Genomic DNA, 12751 nt, shown 5'->3' on the forward strand with positions numbered 1-12751 from the left:
GCATCTATTGATATTAAAATTTTAGATGAAGATAAGTGCATCAGTTTGTTGTGTTATCTACCAGATTTGTGGGATAGTCTGGTTATTGCAATAGGTATCAATGCAACTGCCTTGTAGTTTGATGAAATGGTCTCATCCTTGTTGATGGAGGAGATGAGAAGGAAAAATATGGAGAGCCAGAATGGTGATGCCTTGTCTGTACGAGGACGATCCCAAAACAGAAACAAAAATAAGTCATCGAGTGGGAGATATAAATCTAGAGGGAGATCTAAATCTCCAAGAAAACCTGTAAAGGTGATGTGCCAGAAATGCGGAAAGGAAGGTCACTACAAAAGGGACTGTAAATCTGAAGCTCCTAATAAAGGAAAGGAATCTAATGATGCTCCTTCTGCAAAGGCGAAAACCACCTCAAATGAAGGTGGGGATGTGTACTTGGCTTCTTCAAGTACACATGTAGATCATCAGGCATGGTTGCTTGACTCAGGTGCATCCTTTCACTTCACTCCCCATAGAGAGTGGTTTTGCGAGTATGAGAAATACGAGGTGGTGATGTCTTCTTGGGGGATGATAGGAACACTAGAATAGTTGGTCGCAAAAAAGTAAAGTTGAAGTTGCAAGGTGGAAGGGTTAGAACACTTCTGGGTGTTCTGCATATTCCTGCATTAGCTAAAAATTTGATTTCTGTAAGCAAGCTCGATGATGCAAGTGTAAAAACAATGTTCAAGAAGGATACCTGCAAGATGGTTCAGGGACCATTGGTATTGATGCAGGGAGTTCGGATTGGAACTTTGTACAAGTTGCAAGGTAGCATGGTTGTTGATGGGTTCAACAGTTCTGTGGTTCCTGAAAGTGGAGCAGAAAATCTAGTGGTCTCTAGAGAGAAGACCATGTTGTGGCACCAAAGGTTTGGAAATATTTGAGAGAAGGGCCTTTGAATACTTCATGGTAAAGGTATGGTAGAAGGTATGAGTAATAGCTCTCTGGATTTTGATTTCTGTGAAAATTGTGTATGGGAAGCAAAATCGGGTGAGTTTCCCCTTTAGTGGTAAGAGGGCGAAACATATATTAGAGCTTGTGCATAGTGATGTGTTTCAACCTGTGAAGGTTCCATCACTGGGTAAGTTTGTGTACTATGTATCATTTATAGATGACTTCTCAAGGAATACATGGATATATTTCCTTAAGAAGAAATCTGAAGTCTTTGACAGGTTTAAAGAATTCAAGGCTTTGGTGGAAAACCAAAAAAAGAAGAAGACAAATCTGCCGAGGACAGATAACGATGGAGAGTTTTGTAGTAAGGAATTTGAAGAATTCTGTAAGAAGTGTGGTATAGCATGACAGAAGACTACTCCATATACACTTCAGCAAAATGGAGTTGCAGAAAGAATGAACAAGATGTTGATGGAAAGGGCAAGAAGCATGCTCAGTGGTGTCGAGTTAGGATAGGAATTCTGGGTAGAGGTGGTTGAGACAACATGTTACCTGGTCAACAGATCACCTTCATTAGCGTTGGAGGATAAAACTCCACAAGAGGTATGGACTGGTAAGAAACCCTCTCTTTCACATCTGAGGGTATTTGGATGTGATGCATATGTACATGTTCCAAAGGAGAAATGAACCAAGTTGGATAGTAAATCTGAAAAGTGCATCTTTATTGGGTATAAGGATGGTTTAAAGGGTTAAGAGCTTTGGAACCCAGTAACAAGGAAGGTTGTGTACAGCCGAGATGTGTTGTTCGGAGAGGTGAAATATGTTATTAAAGATGAAGTCCAACCAGAGGAACCTGAGAAGATAGAGTTTGAGCTAAAGGAGGAAGAATCAGACTCTACAACAGAGGAGGAATCAGAAGATGAAGAGCCACTAACTCTGTGTGTGAGAAGATTAGTTCGAGAAATAAGGCAACAAGAAAGGTATAGTCCATCTACTTTCTATTCAAATTTTGCTTTATCTATTAGTGATGATGATCCTAGAACTGTGAAGGAAGAAGTAGATTCAGAGGATGGAAAACTCTGGAAAGAGGCCATGGTAGATGAAATGGCATATTTGTACAAAAATGAGGCTTGGGATCTGGTGGATTTGCCAGATGGAAGGAAACCAATTGGTAGCAAATGGGTGTTCAAGAAGAAGAAAAGTGCAGAAGGAAAGGTGGAGAAATACAAAGCTCGGTTGGTAGCAAAAGGTTATTCCCAGGTGCTGAGAATTGATTTTGGTGATATTTTTTTCTCCTGCTGCCAAGGTAACTTCTATTAGATTACTTTTATCTATTGCTACTACTTTTGATTTTGAGGTAGTACAGATGGATGTGAAGACAACATTTCTTCACGGGGATCTAGAAGAGGAAATCTACATGAAGCAACCTGAAGGATTTGCGGTGAAGGGTAAGAAAGAACTGGTATGCAACTTAAAGAAGTCTCTTTATGGGTTGAAACAGTCACCAAGGATGTGGTATCATAAATTTGATACATTTATGCGGGGACTTGGCTTCACGAGAAGCAAAGCACATCACTATGTGTATTTTAAATTATTAGTGACTATGTTATTTATTTGGTCTTGTAAGTGGATGATATGTTGCTGGTTAGAAATGACAAAGAAATTATCCAGGATTTGAAGACCCAATTGTCCTCCAAATTTGACATGAAAGATCTTGGTGCTGCAAACTATATTTTGGGCATGGAAATTAAAAGAGATCGAGTAAAAAGGAAGCTCTGGTTAAACCAGAGGAAGTATGTCGAGACAATATTGCAGAGATTTAATATGTAGGATAGTAAACTGGTGAAGGTTCCTACTCCTGTAGGTGTAAAGTTATCTGCTGAACAGTGTCCCAAGACACAAGAAGAGGAAGAGGACATGTCCCGTGTTCCATATGCAAGTGCAGTTGGTAGCCTGATGTATGCAATGGTCTATACTAGACCAAACATTACACATGCAGTTTGAGTATTGAGCAGGTTTATGTCAAAACCAGGAAAGGAGCATTAGACAACAATGAAGCGAGTTTTCAGGTATTTGTGTGGCACTAGTGATTATGGTTTGTGCTACCAAGGAAGACCAGGATTGGACAAAGTGTTGGATATTCGTGGCTTTTTTTATGCATACTGGGCTGGAGATATAGATCAAATAAGATCTACAAGTGGGTATGTGTTTAACCTATTTGAAGGTGTAGTCAGTTGGATGAGTAAGAAAGAATCTGTAGTGGCACTATCAACTATGGAGGCAGAATACATGGTAGCCACTCATTCAAGCAAGGAAGCAGTTTGGTTGTAGAGATTGTGTTCAAGTATGGGGTTAGTACAAGGAGCTATAAGGATAGATTGTGATAGCCAAAGTCCAGTTTTCTTGGCAAATAACCCTGCATATCATTCAAAGACAAAGCACATTGATGTTCAGTATCACTTTGTGAGGGATATGATCGAAGACAAAAAGGTGTTGCTGGTAAAGGTGGACACTTTGAAGAATACTATAGATGCATTGACAAAATCTGTGAGATATGAGAAGTTCTCTTTGTGTAGAGAAAAAATGGGCATTGCAGGGCTAGATAAATGACTAAGCTCTCTTGTGGCCCCCTGTGGAAAGAAAAAAAAAGTGGGAGAATGTTGGGTTGTGTTATATTCTTTCCATGACTAGCCCACGTAGTTAACCAAGGGTTTTGCGTTGATTGTGTAGCGGGGGGGTCACAAGGGGTTTGAGGGGTGTAGGTAACCCCACTCTATGGGGTTTGGGGCAGTGCCCCAATTTTTTTTGGTTTTTGACCTTATGTTATGTTGGGCGGACCCACCTATGGTTTTGTGCATGATTTTCGCACATGTTTTTGGACGCGATGGTTTTCGGTCCATGGTATTGGATGATTCGGCATGTATAAATATGTATTATAACATCGAAAGGAACATAATGAAATATCAAGCTGGTAGTCCTAGTTTTGGGATCCAGGGGAAAATCTCTGTGTATATGTATTTTATATGTTATGCTCTCGCATAGTTTATTTTATGTGTTTTAGAATTCGTATGTAGGTAATTTCTGTACGGGGTTAAAGCTTATAGGCTGGTTGCACTCTGAGATGATGGAGGAATATTCAAATGGAGGGATAGTAAATGGGGAGGATTTCCCTCCTATGATTCCTCTCCTTTGTCCCATTCGAGTTTTGACCAAGGTATTTGCTAAAATTCCTTGCTTTTATCCATTAATCCTGCATTACATGCACATCAGACCAAAGCAAAATATCTAACTCTAACTCATCTCATAAGAAAAATATAATCAAAAGTATGCAATAAGTTGTGAGAGTAGTTGGTTTGACTAAACTAGGAGGTGAATTAAGGCCCATATAATTACCCAATGATGAGGCTCATCATCACCCCCCTACTGAAAGTGTTTCTCATCCTCTAAGCAACTTAGTCAATGTCCATGTCCTTCATGGCTCTATTAGCTTCTCTGAAATCCCATGCCTCTGCTATGGTCTCTTCTTCTTGTGCATAATATCCTCCTTTCCTTTCTACTTCTTCCCACTACCTCTTTTCCTCTTCTTCTTTTCTCCCTTCTAGCATTCCTAGTAGTAGTGGTGGACTAAGTTTTAGACCTATCCAATTGACCTTCAACCTTTGCATTGATTTCTTATACATAGGTGTTCTATTGAGTGCCTCTCTCAACCTTTGAGGGGTGTGATATTCTCTAGCCTTCAAGTTGTGTGGCAGTATGTTCCATCTCCTTGAGCAGGCATGTATACTATCATCTCCTATCAGCCTAAGCATATCCTCAAAATGTGAAATTTCTTGCTCTTGGGCAGCAAGATATCTAATTTCCAGCTAAGGATCATTTGCAATTAGATTATGGGTGCTGATTAGGGCCTTGGGATTTGATTGTTCAACTCTGATGAAATGAGGTTCATTTTTCTCTCTGGCCAATATTCTTTTCATCTCTACAGCAGGGAAAATTTTAAGAACCCCCCCTAAATTTATAAATATAATAAATGGGCGAATATCCATGGTATATAGGAAAAATGAAAGGCGATTTTATCAATAATATAATATGTATATATAATTTTTTGGCGAATCTCTCACTAGGCATGGCGAATATTTTACTCAATTATAAAATCTTGTAAGATCTTGGCGAGTCTTTCACTAAATAATAAAACTTTGTAAAGTCCTAGTGAATCTTAGCATAGGCTACACGCTGGTTTAATTCCCCCATTTAAATAGGCTACATTCCAAGTGAATACCATGGGTCAATACCATGTGCCATTTTGGTGAATACCATGGGTCAATACCATGTGCCATTTTTATTTTTATTAATTCTAATATTAGGGTTAATAATGGTTTTTTGCATGGTATTAATAGCAATCTAGTCCATGGTATTTGTCCCATAGTATTTTGGCCATAGGTTTCACGTAAATATAACTCATTTTTTGAGTGTTCGTAAATATAAGGTGACTTATGGAGTAAATATAAAAAAATGTTTTATTTGTTTACCATACCTCTCGTTTATTTATATTTTTATTAATTTACCATACCTCTTTTACAAATATGGTATTTGGCCCATAGGATTCACTTAAATAAAACCTCTTCCTTGAGCCTTCATAAATAGAATGAGGGTTATGGACTAAATATAAAAAGAGGTTTTATTTATTCACGATAGGTCTAGTTTATTTATATTTTTATTTATTTACTATACCTTTTGAGTAAGTATAAAAAGACGTTTTATTTATTTACCATACCTCCACTTTACTTATATTTTTATTTGTTTACACCCTTACATGTATATAAGGTGACTTATGGAGTAAATATAAAAAATGTTTTATTTATTTACCATACCTCTCATTTATTTATATTTTTATTAATTTACCATACCTCTTTTATAAATATGGTATTTGGCCCATAGGATTCACTTAAATAAAACCTATTCTTGAAAATGGGCGAATGGATTCACTTAAATAAAACCTATTCTTGAAAATGGGCGAATGGAAGGTTGTAAGTCCTAATTTCAAGGGCTAAATTTACCTTTTTTACCCTCTCCCTTAAAATAAGGTGGGCTATTTGAGGTGATTTGTAAAAATGTACTATGATGCAAAATATTCGCCCACTAAAAATTTAAAACCCCTTAATTTCCCCAAAGGGCGAACATTCGCCCCTAAAATTATCCTTGCTCTACAGCCCTTGACTCCTCATGGTTCATCCATGATGCCAAAGCCATTAATTGCAAATCTCCTAGCTTGGCATTAGGATCCCAAACATTATTGTCTATGAGGGCCTTGTTGTGCAAGTAAAATTCAGCCATTTTGGCCCTATCCTCTAGTGTAATTTGATCACAAAGATCAATAAACTGTCTGTAGTCCTGAAATGGCATGGTGCCCGTTTGTGCTAGTGTTTTAATATGAAATTACAGCCATTGTTCTCTGAGGTAAAGAGCATAGGATTTAACTGGCATCCTACACTAGATGGCCTCCAAGGAGAGGTCGGCCATACATGCTAGTTGGTTTTCCATTTTCTGAAGTTGTCCTCTCAGCCATGCATTTTCCCTCTAGAGTTGATCTCTCATTATTTCATTTCTGTCCCTTAAGCCACTTAGCTCTTTGTTTTTCTTATCTTCTTCCTCTTGTTGTTCTTTCTCATCTCCATCAATTTCTTCCTTTGTTTCCTCCTCTATTTCAGCATCATCCTCCTTCTCTTCTCTTTTATCATGTTCCTCTGCATTATTTTCTTCTTCATCCATCTCACCCCCATCTAGATTTGTATCTTCTTCTTTTTGTTTTGCCTCCTCCTCACTGACAGAAGGATTAACATTATAGGTGATGGTTTTGATGTCGTCCTCTGCTAGTAAGTCTATGAATACTGACCATGTTATAGGGATCCTGAGGTTTTGGAGGGCATCCTCAATGAGGATCCTGATCAACCCATGGTGAGCCAATTGTTGGGACTTCCCTTCCTTTACTTTGTTGCTGGAGTCTATGAGTGATTGCATCAAGAAATATGGTATGCTGAGTCTTTGGTGAACTAGTGTTTCTACCCCAAATATTAATTCTTCAAGCATCCTAAAATGGTAGCCATAAACAACACTGTATCTACCCTCACATGAGATATATTTGATGAGTTGGTAAACTACCTCACTCCATGGGTATGGCAGATTGTCCCTCCTTACTCCATTTTTATCCTCTGTGGGTTCTTCACCTTCTAAAAAGAATTTCCTTTTTGCCACCTGACTGTCTCCTTTGTCTTATTTTCTCCATGGAATTCCTAGGGGAAGTGTGGTGACCCTACTGATGAGCTCTGGGGTGAGATTTATAGGGAGCCCTCTAACTATAACAGTGGCATGGATTCTGTTGTGTGGAATGAGGGAATGAACAAATTCTTGAGCCACCTCATCATCATACCCTGTGAATTTTTCGAAAAACCCCAATCATTGGTGTCTTATAAAGATTTCAAGCACTTGGAGGTGTTGTTGTATCCTCACAGTATTTGTGGGTTCTCTCTTATTAAACGCTCCTGTCATCTTGCTTGTGAGGCTTGACGAGGAAATGAAAGGTTTGACACAAGAATTTTAAATTCAGGAGAAAACAGAGTTTCCTGTGTATGTACTTCACCTCCCATAGTTGTTATATCCACTATCCTTTAGAACATTTATAGTTCATTTTCTTGTAAATGGGGATGGAATTTTCGATCCTACCTCTTTAGAATGGTGGCAGTGGATAGTTCTTGTGATATTCCCTCTTGAAACCTTCTTTGTCTATCTTGTAGACTACCTCTGTGTATCCTGTAGACTGCTCCTGTAGACTTTTCTTGTGCATACCTTTGTAGAAATCCTCTTGTAGAATGATGAATCATTGCTTCTAGTGGGTGGCCAGAGTTATAAGCGTGACTTGAGCGAGGGAGTTTTGAAGATGTGGAATGCATGAATGCATGCAAATGATGTTTTTTTTCCCACTCCTCGTAATTATCTCCCACCTCGTAGATCTGTAGTTAACCACTTCTTTTCCTACTCCTCCTTTGTCTTTGAGTTGACTGCGGCCACATGTGAGAGGACACCCGGTTTTGTATGTGATGACTGAAAAATGTGGCAAAGTTAACTGCCCACCTTTTCACTTATAAACCAACTACCTCATAACCTTTACAACTTTTAATCAAATTATGCATATGAGTGAGTGAGAAGGATACTTACCTATGGTCTTGATGCCATGTTGCAGTTGTCGAGGTTCAGAGGTGCTACGTTGTTTATTTTCTGCATGGTCATTCTTCTTCCTCCTCTACTGTCTGTTGTCTGCTATCTCCTGTCTATTGTCTGTTGTTCATTGTCTGTTGTCTGGAGCTCCTAGATCATCCTAGTGAAGACTCGTAGTTGACGATTGATATGTTGTGGGATAGGTTGCTATAAGAATACAGGGGATCCTGTAGAAAACAAAGTCTTCGCCTAAATAGAAGAAATGGAGTGAAAAACGATAGAAATTATGGAGTGATGCATGGTAAGGAGTGGAGGAGATGGATATGCGTGAGGCAGGGTTCCCTTTAGATCCTCCTTTTTCTCCTTGACTGTCTTTCTCATCCACCTGCAAATAAAAATTACATCTTTTTACCTCTTTTTTTTTTTTTTTTGAAAAACACCTAGGTTGCCTCAAAGAGGTTTTCACCCTAGATGTTTGCCCTGGGCGCCTCAAGGAAGGTTTTCACCCAGGGATATTTTTATTCTTTTTTTGTTTTTTCATCATTGGGATGCCTCATGAGGTTTTCAACCCAAAGGTCGGACTCAAGCGCCTCATGGAGGTTTTCACCTGAATCCTTGTTCTTTTTTTCTTTCTTTTTATTTTTTTAGTGACCTGATGAGGGAGGAGCTGGAAATTGCTCCACCATCATCATTCTCTTATTGATATTATCAATGAACTCTTGTTTTGATAAAGGCCTCTTGTACATTTTCAATCGGTGTCAATTAACAAGCAATGGAATGGCTTCTTCATCTACAGTTTTGATTTGCACTGAACTATTATCATGGCATCTTTCCACCACATAAGGTCCAAGCCATCTTGTCCTTAGCTTTCCTTTGAAGTCCTTATACCTAGAATCATATAACAATTCCTAATCGCCCTCTTGAAATTGCTTCTCCTTAATATGTTTATCATACTTGATCTTCCTTTGAAGCTGAACTATCTTTGTATATAGAAGGGCCTGCATTCTGAATTCATCCAAGCCATTCAAATGGAACAATCTTTCTTTCTGTGCATGACTGAGATCCAAAATTAGTTGGGTTCCATCGTTAATGTGTTATATTCAAACTCAAAAGACAACAAAGCCTTTTTCCCATAGACCAACTCGTAGGGTGTAAATCCAATGATGGTCTTCCATGTTTTATTATAGGCCCAAGTGGCCTCAACTAGTCTCTTTACCCAATCCTTCCTGCTGCTACTTACTACCTTGGTTAAGATGCTCTCTGGTGCCTTGATGGTCACCTCCACTTGCCCATTAGCATGTGGATGATAAGGAGTGGAAGTCCTATGCTTGATTTTGCGATTGCTGAGTAGTTCTTCAATCATGTTGGAGGTAAACTGGCTACCTTGGTCTATGACTAGCTCTCTAGGGTACCCAAATTTGTATAATACATTCTCCCTTAGGAACTAAGCCACCTTCTCTTCTGTTTCTACCTTAATCACCAAGAATGTTGGGTTGTGTTATATTCTTTCCATGACTAGCCCACGTAGTTAACTAGGGGGTTAGAAGGGGGGTGGAGCCCCCCCTCGTTGCGCTGATTGTGTAGCGGGGGGAGTCACAGGGGGTTTGAGGGGTGCAGGTAACCCCACTCTATGGGGTCCGGGGCAGCGCCTCGGAATTTTTTTTTTTTGGACCCTATATCAGGTTGGGCGGACCTACCTATGGTTTTGTGCATGATTTTTTGCACATGGTTTTGGATGAGATGCTTTTCAGTCCATGGTTTTGAATGTGATGGTTTTTGGTCCATGGTATTGGTTGCTTCGGCATGTATAAATATGTATTGTAACATTGAAAGGGACATAATGAAAAATCAAGCTGGTAGTCTCAGTTTTGGGATCCAAGGGAAAATCTCTGTGTATATGTGTTTTATGTGTTATGCTCTCGCATTGTTTATTTTCTATGTTTTAGAATTCGTATGTAGGTAATTTATGTATGGGGCTAAAACCTACATTGGTTTCAGCTCACTTTTAGTCAAATAATCAGTGCACACAATAATGTATTGTTTTTTCTTTGAAGGAGGGTTGATAGGTCCAATGAAGTCCATGCCCCACTTGCCAAATGGCTTGAAAGTGACTTGAGGTTGTAGGGGAATTTCATCTCTTGGAGTAGACTTTCCCATCCTCTAGAACCAATCACATTGACTAATGTACTTCGTCACATCCTGATGAAGAGTGGGCCAATAATAGCCTGCTTGTAATACTTCGAATGTTGTCCTCTTTGTTGCAAATTGACCTCCACAAGCCCCATCATGACAAGTCAAAAGGATGTCAAGAACTTCCTCTTCCCGTACACACCTTCTCAAAATTTGATGTGGGCCAAGTTTGAAAAGATTACCCCCAATCCAGGTGAAAGGGGCGCTTTTCCTGACTATCTTGCTCTTTTCTTTGGAGGGCAAGTTTGGTGGGAACTGTGTTGATACCAAGTAGTTTGCTATATCAGCAAACCATGGGGAGAGAACTGAAATAGAAAACAAATTCTCATCTGGTAACTGGTCAACCACCATTCTTTCTTCACCTGCAGGAAGATTCATCCTGGATAGAAATTCTGCAACAACATTTTCCTTACCAGGCTTATGAACAATATTTAGATCAAACTGCTATAATAAAAGCAACCATCTTATAATTCTAGAATTCACATCTAGTTTGTTAATTAAATATTTTATTACAGCATGGTTAATATGCACAAATGTTTGATAGCCTGTAATGTAATGCCTAAATTTGTTTAATGAATGCACAATAGCTAGGAGTTCCTTTTCGGTCATAGTATAATTTAGCTTAACCTTTGACAAGTTCTTACTAACAAAATAGATGGCATAGCGAAATTTCTCCTCTACCTAACCTAAGGCTGCTCCTGTGGCTTTATGTGAGGCATCAACATGAATATGAAAAGGGAGGGCCCAGTTTGGGCCTCGAAGAATTGGTGCAGTGGTTAACTTACCCTTTAAAATTTTTAAGGCCTCTTGACAACTCTTCAACCATATAAACTCAGAATGTTTAGCCAACAACCCAAATAAAGGAGAGGGCAACTTGTTGAAGTCCTTTATGAACCTTCGGTAGTATCCAGCTAACCCCAAGAAACTCCTGACATCCCTCTGCTTTTGAGGAGGTGAGACTCTTTAGATGATTGCTATTTTGTTTGGGTCCACCTGCAGTCCTTGTTGAGATATGAATGACCAAATAGGGTCCCTTTAGTCATTAAGAATTCACATTTTTCTCGACTGGGAGATAGGTTCATTTTAATGCATTTGTGCAATACTTTGCCTAGGTTGGTCAAGGCTTCTTGAAAATCACAGCCATAAGGTGTAAAATCATCCATATAAATTTCCACTGCATCATGTACTAATTCAACAAAAATACTCAAGACTGCTCTGTTAGAGTCGGTCTAGTTATCCCTCCGTCAGAGATCAAAGCTCGTTTGCATATCATGATTAGGTGTCCCATCAGTTTTGGTCAGTTGCATTTCGTTAGGCATGCCATAACTCTGATGGAGCGGTTTGTGTCATTCATTCCCCTCGTGCTTGGCACTGTTGGTTCAAGCCTGTTTATTAAAATAAGTCTTCAAAGGTCATTTACAATCATGTTTTAAATTTTGAGGTCTTAGGTCTAGGGTTGAGTCAATTTTGTCTTGAAAAGTCTTAGAAGACTAGCAGGCCAGAGGGATGTCTTTGATAGATCATCACTTCAATAATTTTCATCATTGTAAAGCTGAATTAGGACTTCTCTTCAAAACTCTGTTTTGAAGATAAGTCGCCATCCCATTTTTGTAAAAATTGTCAAAATTTTTAGTTCTTCAATCGTTCAAGTGCAGCATTGGTCTCCTTTGGCAGAGCATATTAGAGCTATCCCTGCAAAAAATTATCAGAGAAAATCATTATTTCAACCAATTTTAAAGGGGAAACCAAAAAGGTCAGAGCCTATTAATTTTGAAAAAGTGTCAACAACCAAACATAAGAAAAGAGGTTTTGGATTAAGCAAAAATCAACAAGGAATCTATATGAAGATATTTCTTCTCATTTGCAACCCATTCCACATTCCAAGAGCAAAGAGCATTGTTCTTAGGCGATTTTGTGAGTTTGTGAGCAAATCGGGCCGTTTACAGGTGTGCGCTGCGCGTTGGGGTGGCACGCTGCACGTTGGGTAGTGCGCTGCGCGTTGGGTGATTTGAGCCAGTGCAAAATTACACAGGCGCTGCGCGTTGGAGCGTGCGTTGCGCGTTGGGGTGGCGCGCTGTGCGTTGAATCACAGCCAAAGAAAAAACTTGTCTATGCGCCCAGATCGTGTCTAAACGCCTCCAAAGCTGCAAGTAGGTGTTCTATAACTGATTTAATCAATTTGATAGTGTTTATAGTGTGTTTGAAGAGAGGAGATGATGTGTTGGGTGTAAGAAATCAAATGAAACCCTAAGCCCTTAGCAAAATCTTTTTTAAGCGTGTGAAAGGACATATGGGTAGTGGTGAAGATTTTTCTGCCCTTCCTTGGTGAAACATAGTTCCATGCCCATGTGAAAGCTTTGAGCTAAACAACACTTCATATTTTGGTCCATTTGTCAAACTGTCCTTATGACTATTTTATGCC

The sequence above is a fragment of the Pinus tabuliformis genome, chromosome 4_1 (genome assembly GCF_031772625.1).
Source record: "Pinus tabuliformis cultivar Carrire ecotype Pingquan chromosome 4_1, CPIR1, whole genome shotgun sequence".
In the NCBI taxonomy this organism is placed as follows: domain Eukaryota; kingdom Viridiplantae; phylum Streptophyta; class Pinopsida; order Pinales; family Pinaceae; genus Pinus; species Pinus tabuliformis.